Genomic DNA, 6,793 nt, shown 5'->3' with positions numbered 1-6,793 from the left:
CTAATACAAATAATTTTAGGGAGAGGGATACCAAACCAACTTTCAGCTGATCGTTGTCCAGCAAGAATTCACACAGAGATGCTGCCCAATGCTGCTGGGGCAGCACACATGTATGAGCAGGAGTTGGGGTCCTCCCTGACTTGGGTATCTGCTTTTGGCTCTGACCCCTTTTCATCAGAGCAAGACCGATGTTGTGCTGAGCAGCTGTTTGGAGAGAGGTTTCCAGATATGTCTCTTCTTTTTGGAAAAGTGATTAACAAAGACCACAGTGTGTTTCAGGAGGCACTGATCTATCTGATTAATGTTACTGAAAGACATGCCAGATAAATACAGGTGGTGGTATCGCCAACTATGCCAGTGATGGACTAAGTACACAAAAAATACTGTATGGTTATATTTGTTCTATTTGCCACATTTCTAAAGCTGGAACCGCAACATGTTTTTACATGCAAATTGCCTTTAAGCCAATAATTTATCAATTGACTTATTTGTTAATCAACTTGTTTTTTCCAGCTGTACTTGTATAAACTGATTCTTTATAACATCAAATTGTACTAAATTTGTGAGCTGTCAAACTAATTTAGTAGAACATTTCCTCTGAGATGTAGTGGAGAATTAAAAAGTCATGAAAAGAAAATTTCAAATTTCCACCACTGAACTATGCATGTTTGTAGAGTAGCTGTGAGAAACTGCTCAAGCTCAATTGTAGCTGAATAAATTCCAAGTTTGTCCAGATGTCTGCATATTTCTTTTAATGTGAAAAAATACAAGTAGAAAATCTTGTATATCCAGTAGAAAATCTGGTAAACATTATCTACGTGCCACAATTACATGTGACAGTAAAACTGTTAACATTAGACATTGTTTCTTTATAAAAACAAGGTTTTGAAGAACTGTATGCACATTTGTTGCCACCATAGCAACATACTAAATGGAAGAAAAACTAGAATAACTTCTCCAGTGGTGCCAGTGCCTCAGAAAGTCCAGCCACTTCATAAACGCTGTTCTCCAAATCCACAGCGCGACACTCGGGGCAGTAGCTGTGGCTACTGTTCCACTCCACAACACATGCCTTACACCCGATTAGGGTTCTGCAGCATGTTGAGAACATTGGCTTGTCTAGAGGACCTGTAGGTCAAAAAAAAACAAATGCACTTCATTTATGTTCAGTAGGTAGGCCAAACCCAAACAACAATGACCAAATAAAGTAAATCCACACAGCATGTCAAATCTAGTAAAACTAACCTTTGCAGACAAGACAGGCAAAAACCGCTCTTAAAGAAGCTACTTCAGCCTCTGAAAAAGACAGGGTTGTTGTCACTGTGGAATGTGCAAATCCCCTCAAATCCTTAATCATCTTCGTCACTTCCTTTAGTCCCTGGGCTGCTTCGACAGCCTCTTCAATGTCTGCCATAACCTCTTGAAGGCCAGTATCTTCTCTTTGACTGAAACACATTAAAAGTGTGCAATGTAACATTTAATTACACCTCAATAAAACAAAAAAATGCCCCACACAGCATTATGTCATCCAAAGAAAAAATAGAATAATTTTCAGTTACCTCTACCGCTTCCTTTTATTGACTTGTAGCAGTTCCATCTGGGGTTCAGCCACTGCAAATATTTTCCTGGAATTTTGCTTCCAGTATGCTGACCCTGCAATGAAAAAAACCAAAAAAGGACACTTTATGTTTAAACTTAATATTTGCAGAATTTTTGATAACTTATATCCTATATGGAGGTTAGGAATTTTAAAAATAGGACACTAAAAACAGATTTGAAGCACCCAAGAAAGCTATTACTGCAAAATGTACTTTAATATGAGAATATTTAGGTGTACTTCAGATGCTAAATGTGTGGACTATTAGTGCACTTAATTTCCTAATGCAGCTGCAGAAAATATCATTTACACAGCAATGATTTAAAACATACCTCTAGTACCATCAGAGTCAATTATTTTGTTGCCCTGACTATCTGTCAAAATAAATGACTCCTGTTTTCCAAGGGCTTCTTTCACCTTACTGGTGATTGTTGCCACACAAGCCTCAAACTCTGAGAAGTGGACTGTCACCATCTTGGTGGTGTCTAGCTTTCCATTCAGGACTTCAGCAATTAAGACACCCCTAAATATTGATGGGAACAAATAATACAAAAAATTGCAGTTCCTGTAATTTGGATACTGCACTAGGCAATATTTATATTAATTGTTGAACCCTAATATACAGTGATAACAATAAGAACGCAATACAGGGCTGGTCATAAAGGTCCTGGATAAAAAGCTTAATTTAGCTGATAAGTTGCAGGTGCAGCAGGAACAGATGGTAAATATTCAAGATAAGGAATACCAGTGAACAGAGTTGGACACACTTTCTCAAATTATGTAGCAAAAGAAAGTAGTAACAGTAGTGACAGATGTTTTAACAAGATGTTTTTTTTTAATTTTAACTTACCTCACAAAGGTTTTAGTGGTGCTCCTTGGCATTGGACAGGAGGAGGCTGTGGCAGTGCTTGGTGGGCGGTGCAAAGAAAAGCGGGCAGCCTGGCCTGAGGGATGTGCCCCTGCAGATTTTTCCACAGTGGTGCCGTCGCTATGCACTTCATAATGACCTCTGGCGATGAGGTCAAAGCAGTTGAAGTCACCATCATGTCGGGGAAATATGGCCACGTTGGTGTCGTCTGTCAAAAAACGTTTTCCTTTTGGACCTATGACAGAAGTTGACGATAGAACAGAAGCAATAAAGTGTGTGTAGTCTAGCCAACCACATTGTTTTTTTGCTTTTATTACAAATAATATGTATATATTTATATATATTCACATTGTAGTCACCAACATGTTCATTAGTAACTGTTTAATAACATATTCTCAGTGATTGCTACGAAAGCTAAAGTATAATATAACGTTACATCTAAAGCAGAGAACATTTTTTAGTTTTTTAATCCATGACGAGTGTTGCATGACAATTAATGTTAAATGAAGTAAAATAAAAAACATAACACTAGAACCCGTTCGAAAACCAATAACTTTTAAAGTTCATATGCAATAGCCGTTAGGTAGCTAGCTAGATGCTTGCGCCCACGAGTATTTAAACACCATAACGTTATATTATATCGCTTTATATGGAATACATACCTGGAAAATAACCGATATCTTCTCTGTGGTCATGTCTTCAGGCTTCAGAGTAACTCTCTTATTTCCACAAAAATGTCCATTTCTGTTGCTAATTTGCTACCTGCTTGCTACGAGATAAGCTGCTCTTGATCGTGTCGGTGTCGTTGTCCCACGAGTTAAGGTCATATCCGGGTGAAGCATGTGGCGTCAAATAAAAAATAAAAATTGGATGAAACGCTCGTTATCTGTTTTTCCATTTTCCATTAAAGCACAACATTGTAAATTGTAAAAAACGAGTTGTTATCCGTTCTTTCCTTTTGGTTTTGGAAAAGAATATTGAGGAAACAAGCCATTTATTTGTTTTTTGAGTTTTGGTTTTATTTTGAAAAACGAATGAACGAATGAAACACGGATTGTAATTGGGAAAACTGGCTGGTTTTCGTTTTTTTTTTTTTCATTTCAAAACGAAAATCCGTTGGCCGCTAAGTACACGGACCCTGTTAAAGGTCAGATGAAACTATTTCCCATTTATTTGGGAAATGTTCGTACACAGAAAATTTCTGTTGAGATGTCCTTGAATTTATCCAAACCTTTTTCGTTATGGATTTCTCATTTTGTTTTAAGAATGTTTTCTTTGGTGTGGTCGAGTTTAAGATGAACCAGGAAGGAAATTATTTCATTAATATTTTATTCATGCTCACTAAATATCACTTCCATGAATTCAAGGGCTTTAAACCTTTCTTTCCTTCCTTTGTTTGAGAGTGAAGTCAATGAATATTTGGACTACATAAGGCATTCAAAGAATTCTCTGAAAGCTTTGAAGACACAGTACTGTGCAAAGGTCTTAGAGTTGTGAAAAAATGCTGTACTCTAAGAATGCTTTCAGACATATAAATAATGATTGTTTATATGTATCAATTTACAAAATGCAAAGTGATCAAACAAACGACAAATCTAAATCACATCAATATTTGGTGTTAATCTGCTGTTATTTTACATTTTACACTTTTACTTCAAACCAGAATCAAGTCTTATTGAAAACGTCGGGGGACGTTGAGGATCGTTGAGTGGCGGTGCAGCACATGAAAAACTCATCTAGCTTATTTCTTTGAAATCTGAAGATGTCCAGCAGTGACATCAGCTCAACGTGACTCAGTTATGCACGAAAACGTAGGAATCGAGTAATACTTGGCTGTAGCAGAAGGCAGTTTGTTGGCCAAAGGGCTGGAGAGCGCTACAATAATGAGTGTCTGGAGGCAACAGTGAAGCATGGTGGAGGTTCCTTGCAAGTTTGGGGCTGCATTTCTGCAAATGGAGCAATGTGGTCAGGATTAATGGTGTCCTCACTGCTGAGAAATCCAACCTACCAGCCGAGTTCCTTCAAAAACTTTACAAGTGCACCTACAAGAAATGACGCTGTCTTGAAGGCAAAGGGTGGTCACACCAAATATTAATTGGATTTAGATTCCTACTGTTCATTCATTGCATTTTGTTGATTGATGAAAATAAACTAGTAAAACTTCAATTTTTGGTCTTGGACAAGTTTTTTTAATGGTATGTGAGGGGGGCTGTCAGCTACTCCAACTGTTCCTGTTGCTTGTAACACACACCGTGAACACTGCTGGTGTATGATCGCCAAACGCTTCTAGATCTAAGAATATCTGCCAAAAATCTTGTCAACTTTGATTATTATGATGAAAAACTCTGCCTCCTTTCCTATCGAACATCCCAACATACCTCTGCCGTGCTGCAGCGCCACTCTTGAGGCAAAAGCGGCACAGCAGCCGGGGTGAGCATAGTGGTTGTCTCGTGAGGCTGAGGGACGGATTTATACAGTACATCCTGATCAAGGTGGATGTGGAGCGGCGTCTTGCGTTTGTGCCTCTCAACATTTGCTGGACCCTGTTGCTGCCTGTGGCGGGCCCGTAGGTGGTGTGACGGCCTCCCGGACCCTGCTCTCGTCTCCGTTGGCGCAGAGTAAATCTGGGGAACCTGCGGCCTCTGTGTTTTGCCTCCTTGCTGGCTGTTCGTCCAGACCCACCAGTTCTTGCCAGGTTTGGCCTGGTAAGGATTTCTTCATATTCCGGGAGCTGGATTTCCTCTTTATCCCGAGACCTGGCTGATGATGTTGTTGGTGAGTCCAGTGTCTTCACCAAACCTTTTCCTGATGAATGCTTTTTAAACTCTCCTCAGAAGTCTGGCGGAGGAGGAGGAATTGTGACTTTTTTTTAAGAGTGACTTTAAATGTAAACAGTTATCGCTGTCCTCCCTCTTGACCAGCTTTGAACTCAGTTTGTTTGAGCTGGGGCACTCTCACACAGTGCTGTGGTCTACCGGCCTCCCGAATAGAACAAGACTTTTTAACTGAATTTTCTGTGTTTTTGGCTGACATTATGCCCAACAATGACCAGGTCCTTATTGTTGGAGATGTTATTATTATGATATTCATCTGTGTTGTCCTGAAAATCCTTTGGCTGTTGTGGTCTGCTGCTTTTTCCCCCATCCTGTGTGTGTCGTTTCTCCCTTTCTTCTGACGTTGTCTCTGTCTTGTCTGACTTTGTATGAGGGGGCGTGCGTAGAGGAACTAGGGCAAGAGGCGTGGCCACTGATCTCTGTTCCGTCACCTGCACAGCTGATTCCCATCTCATCATTCACCTCTACAGCATTTATACCCGGGCTGACCACCTCTTCAGCGCCAGATTGTTACATACACCTTTGTGGTAAATAGGCTCTGTAGTTTGATATTTTTGTCCTGTGTTGAGATTTTGGGATTCCTTTTTGTAACCATGCTCTCTGTGCAGATTCCGCTGTTCTTGTTTGTTCCCGTTTATTGCCGGGCTGCTTTTCATTGCCACACCGTACTGCCTACTGCTTCACCCGGATTTTACAGTGAATCGACCGTTGCTTCAGTTTTGGCCCTTGCTGGATTTACACCTATAAACATTAAAACAACCTGAAGTTCCTTCTGACTCCTGTGTTGTATCTCTCAGTTTAAGGTCACACTAATATAACATTGGCGCGAAAGATTTTAAACATCATTGACTCTTTTAATCCAATGCAGTCTGTACTTGGGCCTACACATGAATGTGGTCACACACATGATCTTGTTTTATCTTATGGTTGGCCTGTTCTTAACCTGGTGGTTTGTGACGCTTTTTTCATGGATCATATGCCTGTACTTTTTAAAGAAGCAGATGTCGAGTTATTAACCATTCCACTGCTACTCACTTCTTAGCAGAGATGGGAAGTAACGAAGTACAAATACTTCGTTACTGTACTCAAGTAGATTTTTCTGAGATTTCTACTTTACTTTACTATTTATTTTTGTGGCGGCTTTTTACTTCTACTCCTTACATTTTTACACAAATATCGGTACTTTCTACTCCTTACATTTTACAAAATTGGCTCGTTACTTTAGTTTTTACAAGAGGTTGTCATGTCGGAAAATAGCGCAGACAAGCGTCACACACCGCGAGCGGGTGCGTGCGCCACACGGAGAAAAAAGTGAGAGAAATGAATAGGGGACTAGCTGTCCGGATGGTAATCAGCTGAGATTGTGTGTCTGCCTCTTTGAGAACTGTAACTCGTATAACTCATGTTATATATGTGAGTTCACTTAAGCCTGTTTTTGGTCCATAGTTCTTCACATTTAAAGTAAGTTAGCTAGTGGTTTTGGTGTGGTCTTCA

At 39.8% G+C, this 6,793-nt stretch overlaps 1 protein-coding gene and 1 long non-coding RNA gene across 2 annotated transcripts in view; both read right to left on the bottom strand.

Annotated features, from left to right (window-relative positions):
• LOC117955456 (kin of IRRE-like protein 3) overlaps nt 1-6,793 on the bottom strand; it is a 198,763-nt gene that overhangs the window by 57,091 nt on the left and 134,879 nt on the right. The window lies entirely within an intron of this gene.
• LOC117955465 lies at nt 638-2,648 on the bottom strand. The gene is made up of 4 exons (XR_004659047.1): nt 2,448-2,648; nt 1,560-1,653; nt 1,246-1,445; nt 638-1,128 (listed from the first exon to the last, which is right to left on the bottom strand). It is a non-coding gene; the product is annotated as an uncharacterized LOC117955465 (long non-coding RNA).

This window comes from Etheostoma cragini, chromosome 13, assembly GCF_013103735.1.
Source record: "Etheostoma cragini isolate CJK2018 chromosome 13, CSU_Ecrag_1.0, whole genome shotgun sequence".
Taxonomy (NCBI): domain Eukaryota; kingdom Metazoa; phylum Chordata; class Actinopteri; order Perciformes; family Percidae; genus Etheostoma; species Etheostoma cragini.
This window is presented reverse-complemented; position numbering and strand designations above follow the sequence as displayed.